The sequence below is a fragment of the Mirounga leonina genome, unplaced genomic scaffold, assembly GCF_011800145.1.
Source record: "Mirounga leonina isolate KUSES-001 unplaced genomic scaffold, KU_Mleo_1.0 Mir_115, whole genome shotgun sequence".
In the NCBI taxonomy this organism is placed as follows: Eukaryota; Metazoa; Chordata; class Mammalia; order Carnivora; family Phocidae; genus Mirounga; species Mirounga leonina.
In genome coordinates this window covers 10,008,392-10,031,127 of record NW_023270268.1, presented here as the reverse complement: position 1 = coordinate 10,031,127, position 22,736 = coordinate 10,008,392, and the positions used below count along the sequence as shown (strand labels likewise).

Here is a 22,736-nt window from a genome sequence, read left to right as displayed (position 1 = left end):
TTGCTTCAACTACCCTCCTCATTCCACAGTACTTTCACCCAATTCTGCAGGACAACAAGCGTCTGCCTCACCCTGCCCTGCCCCTGGGCTCCCGGAAGCACTAGGGGAAATCACAAAGCACGTGGGGCTGGTGGAAAGCTCCAGAAGGCTGGGGACTCCCATGCTCAGAGGGGCCACCACGCCCAGCACCCCAGCACCTATTCTGACACAGTGCTGGGGTGGCAGGGCTGGGGGATGAGATGGGCTGGGTAAGGTCTGAAACAGCCTCTCTGCAGGGCAGTAACTCAGGGTAAAACCACCTTCCAGCAGCTTCCTGTTGCCCAGAGGGTGAGTGGCCAGTCTCTGCAGGCTCTCCTTCCTTCCTTCTCTCCCCCAGTGGTCAGGTCCCCTCCTGAAGACGTCCAGAGCTCACATGCAAATGCTCAGCCCTCCCTTCCCGTTTATCTCCATCTGAGAATTCCCTAGACCTACCGCACACTGACTGCACGCACAGTGTTAAGGACCAGTCCCTTCTCTAGTCTGTTCGCTCACCTGCACGCTCAGCGGCATGGCTGGGAAACACCTTTACTAATCTTCCTCTTCTGGCCAAACCCCAGCATATCCCAAATCAGCATTATGTAGCCCCTTCATTATCCAAGATGTGTCCGAGAACAGAAGAGGGCTCCTATTACCCAGACACAAGAAAGGAACTAGTTTACAACAGGCCACCTTCACCTCCTCCGTGTGCCAGGAAAGCACTAAAGAACATTAACCCAGCAGGGCCTCTAACCTGCTGTCTTTACCTAAGTAGTTCTGACTGAATGTGGCACAGCTTCTAGAGTCTGCCCAGCTAGATCCACTCCTGCTGTAAAATTTTTAGAAAAAGAAAAAAGAGGTCGTGGCTGGGAGGGGGCATCTGAACTTCAGGTTTCAGAAAACCTGGGTGGCTCTGTCCATTAAGCATCTGACTCTTGATTTCAGCTCAGGTCCTGATTTCAGGATCGCGAGGTCAAGCCATGCGTCGGGCTCCACTCAGGAGGGAGTCTGCTTGAGATTCTCTCTCTGCCCCTACCCCCACATGCTAGCATGCGCTCGCACTCTCTCTCTAAAATTAAATGTTTTTTAAAAAGAAAAAATAAATAGCTTCTCTTATGGGGGGGGAGAGCAGGGGAAGGAGAAGGGGAAAGGGAGTAGGGAGGGAGGGCAGAGGAGGGGAGACAAAGACAAGAGAGGAAAGAGGGGGAGAAGTAAAAAGAAACGAGGAAGGGAAAACTGAAAATAGAAGTCCTCTGAGCTAGCCCTCCGGCAACGGGATGCTCACTGGCCCCTGGCTCTGAGGCAGGTCCTGGTATGACTGCAGTTTAAAAAGCCAGGGCGCCCCAGGCCTTCCCAGAGCCTCGGACTGACCGCGTGTCCACATGCATGTGTTCAGTCTGTTTCCCAGGACAGACACCTGCAAAATTTAAAGACTTGAATCACAAACACACAGTGATCCCTGTTTGTATAAGGCACAGGACACACCCCAGCGGGTGATCCAAAACCTGGCTTCTCACTTCTGGAATTCAAAATCAAGCCGTGCTGGCAGTGAACCACCAGTTGAGGACGATGGGCAAGGACTATAGCAGATTTCCTGGTAAACTGGGCTGGGTGGAGGCAGCCCTCACCAAAATGGGAATTAAGTAGAGTCTATAAGTAAAAGGAGTCACCAGTCCTTACTGAACACCTTCCCTGCACCGCTGTACCAAGTACCTAATAGGAATCACCACACTGAGTACCAACGACCCTGAGGTTCTTATTGTCATCCCATTTTAGAGATGCAGAAACAGGTTCGGAGACTAGCTGACTTGCCCCAGGTCCCACTGTAAATGCTGTAGCTGTAAAACATACCCGGATGTCTCTGCCCCAAAGCCAATATGCTTTAGGCTGAGAACCCCGGAAGCCACACTGCTTCTCCCTTGGGAATACTGATAGAGTCTGTTTGGGCTGAAATATGGGGGTGGGTGAACTTCCCACAGGAGCAAGTTCATGGCACCTTGAGAAAGTATAGTGGGTCAACCCTTATTTCCTCTCAAACCCCACGTATGTCCACTAAGGTTTCAACAGAACTATGTTAGAATAAGCATAAAAGGAGAGCACCCTATATATCTTATTAAATGGAAGGAGGGAAGAGTAGGCAAGGACAGTTTTACCAGAATAGCTACTCAGTGAAAACCTAAGGCAACTGAGCTTCCTAGAAACCAAAGCAAAAAGAGACTTTCCCCGGCACACACACCAAAAAAAAACCCTCATTGTCTAATAAAAAGCACACATAAGCAGGAAAGAAAACAGTTCAGCAAGAACCCCAAGAGTTCATCAAGAAAACTTTTTAAAGATTTTTTAAATTTATTTATTTGAGAGAGAGAGAACACGTGCACGAGCAGGGGGAGGGGCAGAGGGGGAGGGAGAAGCAGACTCCCCGCTGAGCAGGGAGCCCGATGTGGGGCTCCATCCCAGGACCCTGGGATCATGACCTGAGCCGAAGACAGATGCTTAACCAACTGAGCCACCCAGGTGCCCTGAGTTCATCAAGAAATTTTATAATATAATGGGAAGTATCTTTGAAATTATTTTTTACAAATGATGCAGAGATGCCAGTCACTTCTATAATCAACTAAAGCTTAAAAAAAAAAAAAAAAAAACAGAGATCATATGCTAAAAGTCTATGAAGACATTTAATGGAGGACATTTCCATCACTGTAGAAGGTGCTACTAGGCTCCTTATAGAGCATCAGAGTTTTCTAAGTATTTCACAGAAATATGTCACTTGCTCCCTCCAGTAAGTCCATCATTCCCATCAGACAGGGAGAGAAACAAATTCTGCCTCCCCAACACTCCAGAAGCCTCAGAGACCTGCCCCGCCATGAGGCCGCCTGGCAAGGCCTTCCAGTGATGGGAGCCAAATCCAGCCCAGCTTGCCACTCCCCGCAGAGCCGGCCCCTGAACAAGGAGAGCAGTAAAATAACAAAAAAGGAAGAACAAACCCCGCCGGGCAAAGGAAGTAAGAAGTGAGAGAAGAGGCACGAGTGGGTAAAAGATGAGCACATTTCTGGGAGACAGATGGGAGCGCGCTGATGTCAGAAAGGACAGAGCGAGTCTGGGGCCCAGTAAAGGGCAGAGGGGCCCTGGGATAGGCTCAGAGACAGAAAGACAAACAGAAGAGGGGGAAGGGGCAGCAAACCAAGGGAGAGCAGAAGGGCAACAGGTGAAACAACTCTGCAACCGCTGTCCTTCCCCCTGACCCTCCACCTACCGCCCCAGCCTCAGGCAGCCCAGGGCTTTCCTCCAGGCCGAATACACCAGATGAACAGACAATGATAGCGAGACAGACAGACAAAGCACAGATGATAAATAGACGGCAGGCAACTGTAACAACACAGAAACTGACTCACTGAACGCTTACTATGTGCCCACAGCATGCTCAGCACTCTGCGTGTAGTAACTCGGTGAATCCTCACGGCAAGCCAGTGAGGCAGGTACAAGGAGACCTTCTCCTCCGTTGGCAAAGAGAGAAAGGAAAGCGTAAATTACTATTCTCTCATACGGAATTATGGAAGTAACTACTCCATGGGCTAAAAACAGAAACTGCATTTCTCCTCAGATACGGAAAATAAAAATAAAAACTCCCTCTCTGTACTGAGAGGAATATAAATCGAGACCATCTGTGCTCTTGTTTTCACACCTCAGTTGGCAAAGCGCGAGGTGTTTGCTAATACCCAGGGTGTAGGGGGGTGCAGGGGGTGTGGGCCCAGACACCCCCACTTTATCTGAACAATAGAAAATACAACCTCTCTGGCAACATCCATCAAAACTAAAGTCCCCACTCCAGAAATTCTCACAAGCGTCTTCCATCACATAGTTGCTCAAATATCTGGGAACGTCGATATCCCCTGCAGCCTTCGTCGACATCACGAGGGACCCTGAATTAAAACCACCCAGCTAAGCTACTCCTAACTTCTCAACCCACAGAAATATGTGAGACTATAAATGTTGGCTGTTCTAAACGGCCAAGGTTTGGGGAAGTATGCTGCGTAAGTGATACAGGAGAATTAAATGCAGGTAGATATAAAAGGCATTTAGGACAACACCTAGTACATAGTAAGTGCTCTATCAATGTTAGCTATTACTATCAATAATCTCCCCACCACAGGGCCTTTGCTCACACTGTCTTTGCTGCTTAGAATGCTCTTCTCCCAACCCCACCCTGCAAACTCCTACGTACCCTTCAGACTTCTGCTTAAATACTGCTTTCCCATAGAAACCTTCTTGGAAATGCCACTTCAGAAATCCCCTTTATACAATCTTTTATCACCCTCTGCTTCTCCTATGAGTATCAAATAAATAGTAATAGTAGTTAAATAGTAATTCATGTGACTATTTTTAAGACATTTTTCCTCTTCTGAAACATAAAAGAATCTCAACCTGGCACACCGCCTTATCCTCTGTACACACAACAGAAACTCAATTATACCTCTTAAAGGTCAAAGAAACATGAGCAAAGACAAAACACACACACACACACAAAACAGGCTATTTGCAGAAAATAAAATGCAACAGAAAAGGGGTGCAGACTATTCATAATGAAAAAGATACAAAATAAAATGAAGTACCTTTTTTCATGACTACCTGATTAACTGAGATGAAAAGAGTTAATGATGCCCAGAGTTGGCAAGAAACGGCCACTCCCTCACACTCGCACTAGGCACTAATGGGTGCAGGCAGTGCTGTGATGTAGACCAAATCCTAAATGCACATTCCCTGTTACCTTACAGACACATAGGATAAGTGACCCAAAAGATACACATGCAAGAATGTTCCTAGGCGTACTGTTAAAACGCAAACCCTGGAAATAACGTAAAGGCTCCACCAAGAGGGGTCTGCCCCAAACAGCGGCTCTTGCTTGGATCTTAAGTGCCCAGCACACAGTCAGTTGCCTTTGCAGTTGCCACCTTCCGGGTGATTCCACCCGCAGAGGCAGGACCTGACTGATTGTCACGCACCCTGACGAGGCCACGTGCACGCCATCGCAGCTGAAATCCAGGTTACAGCAGTTTGCTTTAGCTTCTCGTCTATGTTACAGTGGGGCATGACGCTGGTTCTTTAAAAATGGTCTTTAGAAGGATGAGTGATCTATCCATAACAAAGGACGAATTTAAAAATATGTTATAAAAAGGAACGGTACACCTGAGAATTGCTGGATTAAAAAAAATGATAAGGATGAGAGACAACAGGAGACTCTGCAGCTATTTTAAAAGATTAAGGCAATATTATATGTACTGTAATGAAACAATCATAAGTGGTAATGTCAACTTTTTTTTTTTTAATTCCTAGAGATTTTTTTTTTTTTTTTTTTTTTTTTGAGAGAGAGAGAATGAGAGACAGAGAGCATGAGAGGGAGGAGGGTCAGAGGGAGAAGCAGACTCCCCGCCAAGCAGGGAGCCCGATGCGGGACTCGATCCCGGGACTCCAGGATCATGACCTGAGCCGAAGGCAGCGGCGTAACCAACTGAGCCACCCAGGCGCCCCCGGTAGTGTCAACTTTTAAAAAATACACATCAGGGTATAGGGTATGGTCCCATCTGTGTTTTTCTGAAAAAGAATCTAGAAAAAAACTTCTTGGAATAATTTAAAAAAAAAAAACACCGTTAAACATTACATAGATGATAGAGTGTTATTCTACACTGTTGTGCTTTGGTACAATCCAAGTTTTACCACTTGAATGTATTATTTTTATACCTTAAAACCCTAGTTAAGGGGCGCCTGGGTGGCTCAGTCGGTTAAGCGGCTGCCTTCGGCTCAGGTCATGATCCCGGAGTCCCGGGATCGAGTCCCACATCGGGCTCCCTGCTCGGCAAGGAGCCTGCTTCTCCCTCTGACCCTCCCCACTCTCATGTGCTCTCTCTCATTCTCTCTCTCTCAAATAAATAAATAAAATCTTAAAAAATAAAAAAATAATTAAAAAAAAATAAAATAAAACCCTAGTTAAATGAAATCATTAAAAACAAATTTCAGGGTGCCGGGGTGGCTCGGTCAGTTAAGCGTCTGCCTTCGGCTGAGGTCATGGTCCCAGAGTCCTGGGATGGAGTCCCGCATCGGGCTCCCTGCTCAGCGGGGAGTTGGCTTCTCCTTCGCCCTTTGTGTGCGCACGCTCTCTCTCGCTCTCTCTCAAATAAAGAAAATCTTTAAAAAAAAAAAAAAAAGATTCTCTGTCCCTCTCCCTCTGCCCCTCCCCCTGCTCACTTGCTCTAGCCCTCTCTGTCTCTAAAAAAAAAAATTTCACAATGGAGGAAGTTCATTGAAATAGGCTCAGCAAATGCCACTGCTGGGTCTAAACCCCAAGGACCCCCGTTTTACATGAGATGACAAGCCACTCCACTCTACACCTCCTTAAAGGTGTGGGTGATAACAATACCCGCCCCACCCCCGACCCCAGCAGGGTTGTGCTGAGGACGAAATGAGTATCCCCCGTGGTGCCTGGAAGCCTGCCAGGCACGGAGCAACCACCTGTAAGGTCAGCCTGTGTTAGCATGTGTGATGGCTGTCAACCCGACTGAGCCGTGGGGTGCCCAGAGAGTTGGCCAAACATTACTCGGGGTGTTTCTGTGAGGGTATCGTTGGAAGAGATCAACATTTAGATCAGTAGACCGAGTAAAGCAGACTGCCCTCCTTAATGTGGGTGGGCCTCATCCAATCTGGTGAAGGCCTGAATAGAGCAAAGTCCAGCCTGACTGCCTTAGAGCTGACATCAACTTTTTCCTGCCTTTGGACTCAAACTGAAACACTGGCCCTTCCCAGCTTGCAAGCTGCTCGTCTTTGGCCTGGAGCTACACCACTGGATCCCCTGGGCCTCCAGCTTGCTGACTGCAGACCTTGGGACTTGCCAGCCTCCATAATCCCATGAGTCAATTCTTCATAATAAACCTCTTTATATATGTATATCCTGTTGGTTCTGTCTCTCCGGAGAGCCCTGACTAATACATGATTTATGAAATCTGATTTGTTCCAGGTCTAATTACAGCTATAAAGTTCCAGTTCATGATGATTCCAGCTGGAAGGGCTCAAATCCGTCAATGTTCACACGGTGGCGGGGGGGGGGGGGGGTGGTAGGGAACACAGACAGGTCTCTCTGGGCCACAAGTCCCAGAGTCACCGCTAAACTGCACAAGCAGGGGAACATCTGAACCCAGCTGCAAGGCCTGCTCCTGGCAGCCGTGCACCCTCTCTCACCGAGTCCCTGGAAAGCCCCTACAGCAGACCCTGGCCAAGGGGGCAAACAGGGTGCTGAGGCCAGAGGCCCACACCTGGCCACTCAGCCAACAAATGCCTCTGAACCCTGGTCTGGTCACATCAAAAAGAGGGCACCTTGACAAAAGCATGAATGAAGCGACCTCACTCTGATACCTGCAAATCAAATTAATATAAATCCATTATGAAAATGGAGCTTCTGAAGGAACACCATGAGGAATGGTATTTGCTGCTGGGATCAATGTTCTGAAGCCCCTGCAAAGCACGCCTGATTAATACTTTAAAATAAGATCACTCTTGGGCGCCTGGGTGGCTCAGTTGGTTAAGCATCTGCCTTCGGCTCAGGTCATGATCTCAGGATCCTGGGATCGAGCCCCACATCAGGCTCCCTGCTCAATGGGAAGCCTGCTTCTCCCTCTGCCTCTGCCCCTTCCCTCTGCTTGTGCACTCTCTCACTCTCTCTCTCTCAAATAAATAAAATCTTTAAAAAAAATACTAAGATCCCTCTTTAATTTTGTTTAACATAATTTACTATTTGCCAGCTTCCTGAAATGGTTTAAAATGGGTAAAGACTAACAGGAATACACTGGATACTTTCAAAACTTGTTTCAAATTCAAAACGAAAACCAATTAGGAAGATAAAAATATATATATCAAGCACCTGGAACTACAGCTTCCCAACTGCATGCTAAGAATCTTACTAATGCGTTTTACCTAAATTTTACAATGTATGTCAAAGACCCTGTGTGACAAACATTCTCCCCACTCACCTCACAATGAGGGACTGATGTGGAAGGAGGATCAGCAGCTGGCCTCCACAGTCACTTATAGCGTACTTAAAAGACAAATGTGAATGTCTGCGTGTTTTGCTGAAGATTAAACATTAGCTCTGGAAATCAGTGTACGAGGCCTTCCCCCTGCATTCCATGCGCAAAAACCAACTGCTAAACAGAGCAGATTCCACTAAGAAGAAGAAAAGAACACTTCCAAGTTAAGAATTTAGAAAACATGTGTAATTCCCTGGATTCTAATTCACATCTTCTCACCCCGTGAAAGAAGGGATAGTTCACGGTCCATTCTTTTCTGTTTCATTCAGCCAAGTACCATTTAGGTTATAACTTTTCAACGAAAAACACATGAGGAATTTTACACCAGACACGAACCAATAAGCAAGACGTTAAACCGAATTCATTAAAGACACCCATAATATTTTCTCTGAGCATGTTTTCAAAGGATAAACCATCTAGTTTGATGGCTTAGGTTAGTGATGGAAAAGGAACAAATCCTAAACAGTGGATCTGCAGAGTGGGAGCAATTCTCGTGGGGCCGCCGCTGGTCAGCTACACCTCCGCCCGCCTCCAGCGCTCGGGGCAAGAACCAGTTCTCATGCTGGACCCCAGCAAAACGCTGGCCTTGAGGAGCTACTCTGATTCGGTCAGAATCATGGAACGTGCCTGAAGGAGCTTTACGTAGCCCCCCCCCACTCACACACTCACAGCACCCCATCATCTCTCCTCCAAACTCTTAAATGTCCTGAAAACTGAACCAATTTGAACAGGCCGAGAGGGGCTCGCCTCTCGGTTTACTGGGTTTGAGCCCAGACAGCTCTTGGTAACAGCATGTAGACAGGGCAGATACCAGACACTCATCCATCATCGGACTCTGATCGGCCCCACAGCAGGGGAGACAAGCCAGAGCAGAGCTGATTCGCAAGCTCTCCATCACTGGGGTGTGGATCAGAGGTACGGACGGGACTAAGCACACTTAGCAAAGGAAAAAAAAAAAGGAAAGGCAGAAAAGAGAGGAGGAGGAAGGGAGACGCTAACTCTGTTCTTCGCCTTTCAAAAAAGTCCTCACTGACCCAGATGCCAGATGAGGTTCTGAAAACCCAGGATGAAGACACAGAATTAGGAAAAACTGAAGAGCCGGAGAGGCCAGAGCAGGGCTTGGAGACCCTCCCTGTTTAGCTGCTGCAAAGAACCACAAGGGGGAAGGTGGTGGGAGCCCAGGAGGCCTGGTCTCAACTCAGAGGTGCCCCTCTCAGCCGCGTGTCACTGCTTCCCCTGAGCCTCGGGGATGAGGGGACGAGGCAGCAGCAGCTTCTAAGGGCCCTGGGCTCTGCCCTTCGATGATGCGATACTGCAATTTCCCCACCATGTGCCCAAGGACGAACCACCAAGCAGAACAGGGCAGGAGAGACAGTACTTCTCCTGTGGTCTCCTCTCCTTTCCGGCCACACTGCAGAGAAAACAAACAGCAGACAACTTACCACAGGAGTCTGTCCGAATGAGCCTGCCTTGGCCAAGTCCTGGCAGAGGCTGGGCCCCGACGGGCTGCCCGAACTGAAGTACCAATGCCATGTACAGAAATCAACTCCAAAGGCAGTTAGTTCAGTGAGAAAGGGGATTCTCCATGAGAACCCCAGCACGGGCAGGACCTCGGCACAGCTACCCTCCTGTGCCTTCCTCAGCAGCTTTCTCGGTCTGCTTGTTGGGGCAAATCCTAAGATTGCGAGCTGCTCTGGAGGCACAATGGGTTACGTAACTCCAGGCAGCCTGGGCACCCTATCGGCTCATCTTGTCAAACCGCCCCAAAGAGAAAATGACGCACCCCAAAATGTGATATCCTTAAGTTGGGGGTGGGAGGAGGGGAGCAGGGCTTTGTGCTGGACATTGGGCTCTGCCTAAAAACAAAAGAGGAACAAAAAGTCTGCTGTTCACCTCACTGCTCGCTGGGAACCGGGGGCGGAGGGTATTTATCAGAGGCCTGATGCCAAGTGGGCTCCAGGGACTGCACTTGGCAAAGCCCCTGGAGGCACAGAGGCATTCTTGGGGACACTCCAGGTCTCTCCGAGAATATTTTTCACTCTGTGTCCCCCTCTCAATGACCATCTAGTAAGACTTGAACCTGAGCAGGTTCTCCTGATCTGACTGTGTGTTTAAAAAGCCTCTTTCGGGCGCCTGAGTGGCTCAGTTGGTTACGCCGCTGCCTTCGGCTCAGGTCATGATCCTGGAGTCCTGGGATCGAGTCCCGCATCGGGCTCCCTGCTCGGCAGGGAGTCTGCTTCTCCCTCTGACCCTCCTCCCTCTCATGCTCTCTGTCTCTCATTCTCTCTCTCTCTCAAATAAATAAATAAATAAATAAATCTTTAAAAAAATAAAAATAAAAAGCCTCTTTGGTGGGTAGACAGAGAACAGACTACACAGAAACAAGCAGGGAAGCAGGCATCATCAGGCTGCCCAGCACCTTGAACATGTAACAGGGTCTGTGCACTCCTGTTTACTGAGCCACCACCAAACGGGACAGCACTGAGCTCTGCTGCTCAGCTGTCCTCGGGGCTTGCCACTGACGTCCCAGCAAAGGGCCCCCAGGCACCATGCCCTGTGGCGTTTGAAGTTCCAGCACTGCATTCTACCATTTCTTTGTCCTCGAATGTCACGTTCAGAGAAAGTGAAACTATTTCAACAGACTGAATGTTTCCTGGATTTCGCTGGCACAGATGCCACTGGAAGCCTGGGGGTTAGTTCACATGCTTGGACAAATGAGGACGCAGTTGGGACACTGCCTCCTCCAGGAAGCCCTATGGGTCCTCCCCCAACCTTCCCCCTCCCAGGCTTGGGCAGGCACCCCCCTCAGCGTGCTCCCATGTGCCCGTGCTTATCACTGTGCTAAGCACAGTGCACTGTCCATTTTCACTTGCTCATCTGTCCACCCACTGGACTGTATTCCTGGGGGCGCCGAGAACTCCTGTTCTGGGGTCACAACCTGCACGCAAATCTCACCCCTCAGAGCTCAGGGATCTTAGGCAGGATGCTGAACCTCTCATGATTTAGTCTCTTTACCTGTAAAATGGGGATAATAGACCCCACTTGCCAAGCACTAGCCTTAGCGAGGTGCTATTTTAGTCCCTGGGATTCAGGGCTGCACAAAGCCCTTGCCCTAAAATATGAACACATAGTAGCTCATGACTAAGTCCCAGGAAAGGGAGAAGGGCAGTCACGAAAAGGCCTCTAATGAAATGCCCTTTGGAGAAAGTGAAGAGGGAATCAGGAGGACATCGGGGCAGTAAAGTGATCCAGGTGCTGGGCAGCAGCAAGAACAAAGGCCCTGAGGCAGCACATTCCTGGTGAGTCCAAGGATTAGCAAAGAGGCCAGTGTGTCTGGGGTGGAGTGGGCACAGATGAGACAGTCAGAGGGGTGGGAAAGCCCTGTCACTGAGACCGCAACCCGCCACAGTCAGATAGGAGCCCACTGGAGGTCTGGAGCAGAAGAGTTAAGTAAATCATCTGATTGTGTGTTTAAAAAGCCTCTTTGGTGGGTAGACAGAGAACAGACTGCACAGAAACAAGCAGGGAAGCAGGAGGCCCAATTAGGAGGTCACTGCAATAATCCAGATGTAAGAAGAAGGTGGCACGGAACAGGGTAGATGCCGTAGAGCTGGTGAGAAGCTGTCAAATTCTGGACACGCTGAAGACAGAGCCAACAGACTTCCCAGCAAACTGGGGTGTGAAAGATACGGAGGTCATGGATGCCTCCGAGGTATCTGGCCTGGGCAACTGGAAGGACAGGAGTACCATTTATAAAGACAGGGCAGACCACAGGAAAAGCAGGCGGAGGTGGAAATCGATTCATTTTTGGCTGTTTGAGTTTAAGATACCTATAGGCATCCAGGCGAAGATTTTTTTTTTTTTAAGATTTATTTATTTATTTAATTGACAGAGAGAGAGAGAGAGAGAGAGCGTGAGAGGGAACACAAGCAGGGGGAGTGGGAGAGGGAGAAGCAGGCTTCTGGCCGAGCAGGGAGCCCAATGCGGGGCTCGATCCCAGGACCCTGGGATCATGACCTGAGCCGAAGGCAGTCGCTCAACCAACTGAGCCACCCAGGCGCCCCCAGGCGAAGATGTTGTATGTGGAGTTAAACCAACATGTCTGGCCTCCAGGGGAGAGGATTAGTCTGAGGACAGGAGCAGGACAGGGGTCAGTGTGGGGCAGATTTTAAATCCTGGTGACTGGGGGAGATCACCTGGAGCACGGGTGCTGATGAGAGGGTGAGGGGCTAGAAGGACTGAGCCCCAGGCCCTCCAACATCCCCAGGCTCGGGAGGACCAGCAGCCAGCAAGGTAGGAGAATAGGAGCATCAGGGATCCAAGGGAGGACTCGATTTCCAGACGGGAGTGGTCGCCAGTGTCAACCCCTGCTGAAAAGGTAAGAAGATGAAGCCTAAGGACGGACCCCTGCACTGGACGAGGCCCTCAGTGCTGGGGGAATGGTGGGCTCGCAGCCTGCTCGCACTGGACACAGGTGAGCACAGAAGAGAAGATGCAGTGAACACAGAGAGGAACAGAGACATGGGTACGGGCACTGGCTGTGGGGGCCGCAAACGAGTCTTTTTACAGAGGGAGAGATCACAGCACGTTTCTGTGCTCACAGGAGAGCTCCATGAGCAAGGGGAAACGGAAGACGTGGAGAGAGAGGAGCTGGAGGAAGTATCTCCTTCCAGAAGTGGGCAGGCCAGCAGGGGTGGGATTCCGTTCACGAGCAGCCGGAGGGCCACTCACTCGTGGGGCTGGAGTCCAGCACAAGGGATCCTGGGCCATCCCGGTGGCCCTCTGTACTCGGGACACTCCTAACACACAGGAGGTCCCCCAGGCTTAACTGTGAGACAGAGCAGTGGAAAGCTACTGGAAGCAAATCTGCACATTTTCAGCTGTCATCGGGCATTATTTCAAACAGGAGGAGAAAAGTAAACACTGCAGACAAAATGAGAACCAGGGCGAACTTTGATATGAAGGCATCTGGATGTAACTCTAACACTGCTCCTCGCTGCTGTTTGCGCACCCCAGACTACACCGTATCTGCTTGGAGCCCCTGCATGCGCTGTCCCGATGATCCCTCGGGGGGAAAGGAACAAGCAAGAGCTCCAGCATGATGAACTCTGCTCCTGGGACAAGGGGAAGGTGTGACTGATGCAGGCATCTGTAGGAAGCGCTACCCAGGCAAGCCTTGGCAGTAGGTGCCGGGCACCACAAGCAGTTCTCCAGGTTTGCACCCCACAAGGCAGTCGTGTGTGATCTCCATTCCACCTATCTTTATGTGTGAATCAGACACTGAGCCTCAGCGAGAGGGGGGGGCACCAAACTACACTGAGCATCGCTACAGGCTGCTCAGGGTTCAAAATTCCCATCCCTAACCTTCGCGGTGATTCTTCATCTCACGTGGGTTCTCCGTGGCGGGGCTCGGAATCCCAAAGCTCAGACTCTCTGCACTCAGACTTTTCCTCCCTGGCCCTTCACACCTCCCCCAGACCCACCCCTGTGGCCACGCCCCTGGGCCCCCCACTCCGTCCCAGGCAGGAAAGGCCCCCTTACCGGTGATGGTGCAGGCATCCCGGTACCCTCTGCAGCTGGGAGCATCTTCCACAGCCTCGCTTACATAGTGCTCCTCAGGGATGCCCGGGCTGCAGGCTAGGACTGCATGGTTGCACGCCTCCAAAGGGGGCACAGAGTTGGCCAAAGTGTCGTCGTGCGGAGCTGTGGCGTCCAGCTTGGCAGGTTTCACAGGGAGGTGCCCACTGCCATCGGGGGCCCCGTTGCCGGAGTCTGGGGCAGTCGGGTAGACAGCCCCCGGTAGGTCTGGCACACCAGCAGGCGCTCCTTACAGGGAATCTACGGGACAATCCAGAGAGAAGAGCAGAGTTAGTAGAGTCTCTGGGGGGAAAAAAAAGGACAAAATAAGGGCCCTGAGATGATGTGGGTTCAGATCACAAATTCTGCTAAGTGTTTCCTTCAAGCCAAGGTATTTCCCACCAAATTCTTCGATTTTGATAAAAGAAACTGCAGTAAATTGTGGACATGCTTTAGCACAATGGTTCTCAAAGTGCGACCTGAGAACCCCTGGGGTTCCCTGAGGCCAGTCTGAAGGGCTCACCAGGTCAGATTTTCACTCTCATTCTCTCTCACAGAGCACAGGGGAGTTTTCCGGAGACCACATGATGTGTGGTGACACCTTGCCCCGAAGGCTTATTAATGGCATGTGTACTTCTGTATCACCGTGGCTTAAACTTTTCTGTTTTGATTTCTAATACAATACATATGAATCAATATAACACCTATGAACAAAAGCTCTTTGGGATCCTAATTTTTAAGGGATCCTGGGACCAACAAAGTTTGAGAATTACTGCTCCAGTATATAGTTCTTTTTTTTTTAATAAGTATAACAATAATCAGTATAGTTAATAGTTAATAACCAGTATAGTTCTTTTTTTTTAATAAGAAAACAAAAAGAGGGGAAAGCTAACAGACATTTTACCCAACACCAACACGGCACAGTCAGTCCTGACCGAAAACCACAGCCCTAGGTCTGTGACCTTTTCCCTCCATAAGAGGTTATTTACCACAATACACCAAGAGTTCCAATTAGATATAAATGAATTCAGCCCTCGTTAAAGTGAACACACAAATACAAAGTGGGAAGGAGTTGAGGAGTTGGTAGATCCCTGGTGAAAAGTGAAAGGTAACCAGGGATAAAACCAGATTGTAACATCTAGTCAGTGATTCAATCCTACCTGGTGACCCCTTCAAACTGGTCTCAGGGAACCCCAGGGGTTCTCAGGTCACACTTTGAGAACCGTTGTGCTAAAGCATGTCCGCATATACAAGCGGATAAGCCGCCTGATAAGAAAAAGCCTGGAATTCCCAAACAGAATCCCAAAAACACTGCAGGCCGCAGAGGCTGCCCTCAAATACACAGATTTCTTAAAGAAGACTCAACCGTGGATTATGCAACATCTGCTTTCAAAGTCCATAAAGTGAGGGAATTGGCCTAAACCCTGATTACATGTACTAAACTGCTACTGTCCTGCCTCTTGGCGCCTTTGCTTCAGTTTGCAGTAGTCATACACTCACTCCAGAAACATACTGTTATAAAACGAATAGTTCAAGGGCGCCTGGGTGGCTCAGTCGGTTAAGAGTCTGCCTTCGGCTCAGGTCATGATCCTGGAGTCCCTGGATCGAGTCCCGCATTGGGCTCCCTGCTCAGCAGGGAGTCTGCTTCTCCCTCTGACCCTCTCCCTGCTTGTGCTCTCTCTCGCTCTCTCTCTCTCTCAAATAAAATCTTAAGAAAAAACAAATAGCTCGAGTATAAGCACTTTTTTTTTTTTTGAAGATTTTATTTATTTATTTGACAGAGAGAGACAGCGAGAGAGGGAACACAAGCAGGGGGAGTGGGAGAGAGAGAGAAGCAGGCTTCCTGCAGAGCGAGGAGCCCGATGCGGGGCTTGATCCCAGGACCCTGGGATCATGACCTGAGCTGAAGGCAGACACTTAACTACTGCACCACTCAGACGCCCCCGTCTTAGAGTTTTTCATTGTTGTTGATTAAATATGATTACTATTATTTTTTAAACAGAAAGCCAGACTTTTTTTTTTTTTTTAAGATTTTATTTATTTGACAGAGAGACACAGCGAGAGAGGGAACACAAGCAGGGGGAGTGGGAGAGGGAGAAGCAGGCTTCCCGCAGAGCAGGGAGCCCGATGCGGGGCTCGATCCCAGGACTCTGGGATCACAACCTGGGCCGAAGGCAGCCGCTTAACGACTGAGCCACCCAGGCGCCCCGAGGCCTCTCTTTCTTAAGCAGAACAGAACTACTCCAATTTATTTTCTCATCTCAAACCCCGGTGAAAAGAACTAAGTACATAGGCATGTGCATTCATATGCATGCTGCACTTGAGGTACATCATATCCCGCAATTTGTGAATTTTAGTGCTCACCACGTGACTTTCTTTGGTCATAATATTTTTGTTTTGTTGTGGTTAAAAAAAAAAACACATAACATAAAATGTACCCTCTTAACCATTTTTAAGTGTAAAGTTCAGTAGTACTGAGTCCATTCCCACTGTTGTGCAACCAATCTCCAGAATGCTTTTCATCTTACAGAACTGAAATTGCACCCACTAAACAACCCCCCCAGCCCCCTCTCCCGCCAGAACCTGGCAACCACCATCTACTTTCTATCCTATAAATTCACTACTCTAAGCGCCTCATGTGAGTGGAACCATAGTATGTCTTTTTGCAACTGACTTATGTCACTTAGCATAATATCCTCAAGGTTTATCCATGTCGGAGCATGTGTCAGAATTTCATTCTTTCTAAAGGCTGAATAATATTCCACTGTATTGAGAAGCCCTTCTTGAAAAGAAAAAACCAATCTCTAGCCCATTCAAGTTAAATGGAAAACAACCTAAACTTCTATCAGTACAAAAGTAGTTACAGGGGCTCCTGGGTGGCCCAGTCATTAAGCATCTGCCTTCGGCTCAGGTCATGATCTCAGGGTCCTGGGATCCAGCCCCACGTCGGGCTCCCTGCTCCGCGGGCAGCCTGCTTCTCCCTCTCCCACTCCCCCTGTTTGTGTTCCCTCTCTCGCTGTCTCTCTCTCTCTCTGTCTCTCTCTCTCTCTCCCTGTGTCAAATAAATAAATAATAAAATTAAAAATTAAAAAAAAAAAACCACAGTTACAAATTACAGCTGACCCAAACACTGAAATTCTGGAAGAGGAGATAATCCACCTCAGACACAGGCCTCCGTGCCAGGTACATCTAACATTCTCAAAATAATCACAGATCCGCAGATTCAACCGTAATATTCACTTGCCAGCATTCCCCATCCTATTTCACCGTGAAACCTTTCTCCACATGATACCTAGCTGTGTGGTGTTTACCTAATGGAGGTCACCTTGGGAAAAGCCTCCCTGTGTTTGACTCAACCTCCATGCCTCCATCATCACTTGTCCCGAACACCCATCTCCCACACATTGTGAGCATCTTGAAAGCTGGTCCTGGCACCTGTTGGGTACTAAGCAAATATTTACAGAATAAACAGTAACGAGTGAACAACAAGGGATTTGGTCCAAATGATGCTGAGGATCTCCTGAAGCTATGAAGTAGTAGTTCTATGATCCATATACGAACCAAAGGGTCTAAACTCCCAAATTCCAAATGCTAACCTTGAGGACTAACAGAAATGAACAGGAAACCTTCTGAAGCACGCCTGAGGTGTTCTGGGGATGAGGACCATACCCCGCGGGCTCTCCAGGATGGCGCCAATCGAACCTCACCGCATCATTTCCATTACTGACCAATACACACCAAATGTGATTTCGTGTAAGATGACCCACACACAACAATTCAGGAATCAGGAAGCCTCACCTATAAACCCCTCAAAAGTTGGCTTGCAAGTTCCTCACCCCGTTTCTAGCTTGAAGAAAGTCAGAGCCCGTGTCCCCTGGGGAGAACTCAGGGATGGTGGGGGAGGGGCGACGATGCCTCTCTCCTTCCCCAAAGTGTAGCCAGGTGAGGAGTGTTGTGAGAGACACCCTAACATTTCAAAAATCAGGTTTCCCAGAACAGTGGTTTATCAGCGCTTTTACTCATAATGCAGTATTCTGCTTGTAACTCTGGGTCTCTAAGAGCTCAAGGATCAGAAATAAACAGAGCCAGGCACCCAATCAGACTCCAGAGGCAAGGAGCCATTGTAAAGGAGGCCACCCAGCACGGGACCCCAACAACCCCAAAGCATCATTTGGGGGACAAGGGGAGAGATGAGCTCCTGTATGTCTCAGAGCCTCAGATTCCTCTCTCTGAGGCAATAATACCCACATCTCTCAGACTGTTAAACAGATTATAGACACGGATAAAAGTAAAGTAGCCAGCACCGTGCTAAGCACACAGCAAACCCTCCAGTTTTACAAATTCTCAAACTGGCCCCCCCCAAAATTATTTACTGTGTAAGAGAAGTGACCCTTGAATATACCTAAACGTGCACAATTTTGAACACCGGTATTCTGTAAGGCAGTGCATATCTGTAAAGTCTTAACCATGTCAACTTTTTTTTTTATGATTTTATTTTTTTGAGAGAGACAGCACATGGGCATGAGTGGGGGGAGGGGCAGAGGGAGAGGGAAAAGCAGACTCCCTGCTGAGCAGGGAGCCCAACACGGAGCTCGATTCCAGGACCCTGGGATCATGACCTGAGCCGAAGACAGATGCTTAACCAACTGAGGCACCCAGGTGCCCCACCAATATCAACTTTTATTAAGAGCTCGTATTTGGAAGCTCTAACTTACACCACTCACCACCACCTCCCTGTCCTTGCTGGGGTCCTGTGACCAGCCCCATTTTACAGTTGAGGCAAGGCATGCTCAGAGAGGTTCAGCAACTTTCCAAAGGTCACAGAGCCAGCAATCCAGGTCTTCATTGCGACAAGTGACAGAAACCCAACGTGAAGACAATTCCCGGCACCCGGTCTCTTGCCTTCCCCTCCGTCTACCGCATGTGAGAATTTGAGAGGCTTCACGGGGTCCAGGAACAAAGCAGCCGCAGCCCTGGGTGCTCTCTGGCTCCGGCAAACCCTGGCACCCCAAGCAAAAGGCCTCTTTCAGCCAGAGGGAACAAACAGGGCTTAGGCAAAGTGAGAGTGCATGGTCCTGACCCATGAAAGCGCCTCTGTTTCCCTGCCTGAAAATCTGCTTGCGGAGCCTGCGCCAAGGAGGGATTTTTCTCGGCAGAGGAGTGAGAAATTCTGCAACCTGGTCAATTCTTCAGCCAAAGGGGTGCCAAGAAAAGAAGTAGGAGAAAGTACACACGGAGGCGGCTTTGCATTTGAGCTGAGAGAATTCTCTGGCCTCCGGCCTGAGGCCCTTGATCCCAGCTCCCCTGCCTCACTCTTCCTCTCAACTTGTGGTCCTCGATCCTGCCCCCTGGTTGTCAGGGGATGTGACGGGCCACTCATCTTGCTCCAGTTTGTTGCTGACAAAGTGCATGTGTGCAAGTTCGTCCCCCCTCCACCTCCCAGCATGTGAGTTTTGGAAACCAGAACTAAAACCCAGAGAGCTGTGTGACATTGAGGAGGTGGTGCTGCCCCTCTGGGCCTCAGATGCCTCCTCCGGATCAGGGAGGACCTTGAGCGAGCATGAACCCAGACAGCCCCTTGCAGCTAAGCCACATGAGGAGCCCCCAAAGCACAGGATATTACGGGAAGTGTTCTGTGTCATCAGCCCCTCCCCCGCACACACCCCCCTTCCCAGTACTATCCGCATGAACCCTCCTCCCTCACCCACATACAGGGGACCCTGGCAGGAAAGCCAAGTGATTCTGTGCAGACACAGCTGCCCTCTGCGAACACAAATCACCTATTTCTCAAAGGCCAAAAAAAGGAGCTTCCATCAGAACTCAGAGGTTGTTGGAGGAAAAAACTAGAACAGGGCTCCAGATTGGTGGCCCAACAGGTGACAAGGAGAAGCCGGTGTTGGGTGACTCCCTCAGCCAGGTGCCTGAGCTTTCGAGGCTTCCGTTTTCTGGGCAAAGGCATCCAATAGATTTGGGACTGTGACTTATGTCATAGTTTAGCAATTCTGCACAAACAGGTCCAAGTACAGCAAAAGTCTTCAAAAAGGGACAAACTGTTCATCAGGATTGTATCAGTCCCCCACTGATGCTGTGACAAGCTGCCACAGATACCTATTTATCAACTCACAGTTTTTTATAGGTCAGCAATCTGATATGGGCCTCACTGGGCCCCAGGCAACAGGTTAGCAGGGCTGTGATCCTTCCTGGCGCTCTGGGGAAGAACCTGAATCCAAGCTTATTCAGGTTGTCGGTAGAAATCGGTTTCTTGTGTTTGCAGGAACGAGATCCCGGTTTCCTAGCTGGGCTGTCCACCGGGGGCCAGTCTTTGCTCCTAGCCATCCTGTGTTCCTTGTCACACTTCCCAGGTCCTTGCCTGTGCCCACCACATCTCAGAGCAACAGCATGTTGAATCCTTCTCACACCTGGAACCTACCGCCCTCCCCTTCCTCCACATCTTTATACCCTCCTCTTCCATCTTCCTTCTCTGCTTTTAAGGGCTCGTGTGATGACATTCACGTAATCCAGGGCAGTCTCCCTGTCTTAAAGTCATGTGATCAATAACCTTAATTCCAACTGCAAGCCCCTTTGAGCCAGAACCTAAGTTAGTTCCAGACTGATTAAAGCCAGGGGATGGCAATCTTGAAAGAACGACTTTAGAATTCTGCCTCACACAAGGGCCTTTGGATCTGAAGCCACAGTACACCTCAGGAGCCCCCCATGTCGCCCCCAGCCTGGTGAGAAGGCAAACCAGAGTCAGCCCAGACCCTTTCGGCCCCACAGGAAGATGACTGAGGCCCAACACTGGGGATTCCAAGATGTCGCTCATCTATAAAATGCAGGTGCTACCAACAGGTTACCAAGTGGCTGGGAGAAGTAGACACAATGGAAGCAGATGGCCTGCCCGGCCTGGGATGGGAGCCTAAGCATTAGCACCTGCACATACTGCGGAGGCATATTTATGTCTACAACACACTGTTTTTCTCTCAAGAATAAGGTAACTTGCAGGCTGTGGACTCAGGGCACCCACTCCCGGGCCCGGACATTCCCTGGAGGCTGACTCGCTCACAAAGGAGCCTGACTAAGGTACAACGAGCACTAGGTTCACCCCACTCTCGGGCCAGCCATACTAGAGCTGCTTCTCTGAGCAAACTGCTGTGCGCTTCTAGGTGGTGAGACCTGCGTGTGCTATTTCAGAACGCAGACAGCCTCAGCACTCCTGTAATTGTAAAAGGAGCCACAGGCCCGGCACTCGACTTAGTAATTTACATGCATGACCTCGTTCGTGGCTCACAACCCATAAAAGTAGCATCAGTAGCTGCTGTTTTCAGGAGAGGAACTGGCTCAGAGAGATAAATAGCTTGCCCAGGGTTTGAACCTAGACCTGAATGGCCCCAAAGACGCTGCCCTATTACAGTTGTGAGTAATCCTGTGCAACTATGTCGTTCAGTCGAGTGGAGAATCATATCCCACGTGATCTCTCACCGCTGACCCTTCTCCTACAGCTGTCCACTGTCTCTCAAGTCAACCCTCCTGGGGCGCCTGGCTGGCAGAGTGGCTTAAGCATCTGACTCTTGGTTTCGGCTCAGGTTGTGATCTCAGGGTCGTGAGATTGAGTCCCACGTCGGGGTCCACACTCACACGGAGTCTGCTTAGACTCTCTCTCCCTCTCCTTCTGTCCCTGCCCCCACGCTCACGTGCGCTCTCTCTAAAACAAATAAAGAAATCTTTAAAGACAAACAAACAAACCCTCTTGCTGTAATAGGGGCAAAGGAAGCCAAAGTGAAGACCCCACTGAAACCATTCAAGTACACATAAGAAATATGCGTCCCCCCCCAGCCAGGCCAAGGTGGGGTATGATCTCCAGGGCCATGCTGGACAGGCAGGCAGGCTGCCGAGCAGCAACCACACAGGTCCGGTCCTCCCTTACTTGTCCGTCTTATCGCTCCCTCCCTACCTCATTTGACCTTTCCGCCACTCCCACCAGCCCCAGCCAGCTTCTTAAATAACTGGACAAGCAGTGAAGTAGTGGAAAATATCATGCACAGTTGGAACAGCTGGAGGATGAGGAGGGGATAAGTTGCCGCTTTGCGGCAATGGTGTCTGTCACGTGGGAGAAATTCTGAACGAGGCCGCCAAGAAGCAGCCACTGGCCCCGCAAGACGATACGGCTCACTGCAGGCTTTGACACGCCTGAAGCCGTCTATCCTGTAAAACCGAACCCAAGCTGGAGCCTGGTGGAGCCCTTCTCATTCAGGGAGGCAGCGGTGGAGCCTGGTTAAGTGCCTGGCTCCAAGTTTCATCTCGGCTAACAGAAGCGGGACTGGCAAGCATTTCTTTTTTCTTTAAAGATTTTTTTTTAGGGCGCCTGGGTGGCTCAGTTGGTTGAGCGACTGCCTTCGGCTCAGGTCATGATCCTGGAGTCCTGGGATCGAGTCCCGCATCGGGCTCCCTGCTCGGCGGGGAGTCTGCTTCTCCCTCTCCCACTCCCCGTTTGTGTTCCCTCTCTCGCTGTGTCTTTCTCTGTCAAATAAATAAATAAAATCTAAAAAAAAAAAAAAAAAAAAAGATTTTTTTTTAATTAATTAATTTATTTATTTATTTATTTGACAGAGCGAGAGAGGGAACACAAGCAGGGGGAGTGGGAGAGGGAGAAGCAGGCTTCCCTTGGAGCAGGGAGCCCGAGATTCGGGGTTCGATCCCAGGACCCCGGGATCATGACCTGAGCCAAAGGCAGATGCTTAACGACTGAGCCACTCTGGTGCCCCTGGGAAGCATTTCTTATTAACACAAAAACTTCAACAACCAGTATGCCACACAACAAAGGGAGGGGAGCATCCTGGAAGAGGTCAAGCGTGACAACCTGCAGAATGAGGAAGAGTATTTGGAGAAGGCAGTGTCGGCCACCACAGCCACGAAGTCAGGGCCACACCTGGGCACCCCAAGGCACAGGAAAGGAGATGCCATATGGTGTCAAGGACGACTGTCAGGGCCTCTTGCAGACTCCTCCGAGAAGCATGGAAAGGGGCCCTGGAAAGGGAGAGGCCAGGACTGGGGACAGCTAGGGACTGCAGGCCG

The 22,736-nt window shown here is 49.7% G+C and overlaps 1 protein-coding gene across 1 annotated transcript in view; it reads right to left on the bottom strand.

The window, feature by feature from the left end:
- Positions 1 to 22,736, bottom strand: part of TRAK1 (trafficking kinesin protein 1) — a 175,818-nt gene that overhangs the window by 99,983 nt on the left and 53,099 nt on the right. The window contains exon 2 of the mRNA XM_034992723.1: positions 13,629 to 13,925. The gene's annotated coding sequence lies outside the window, so the exon portion shown is untranslated. The remainder of the gene's footprint in view (positions 1 to 13,628; positions 13,926 to 22,736) is intronic.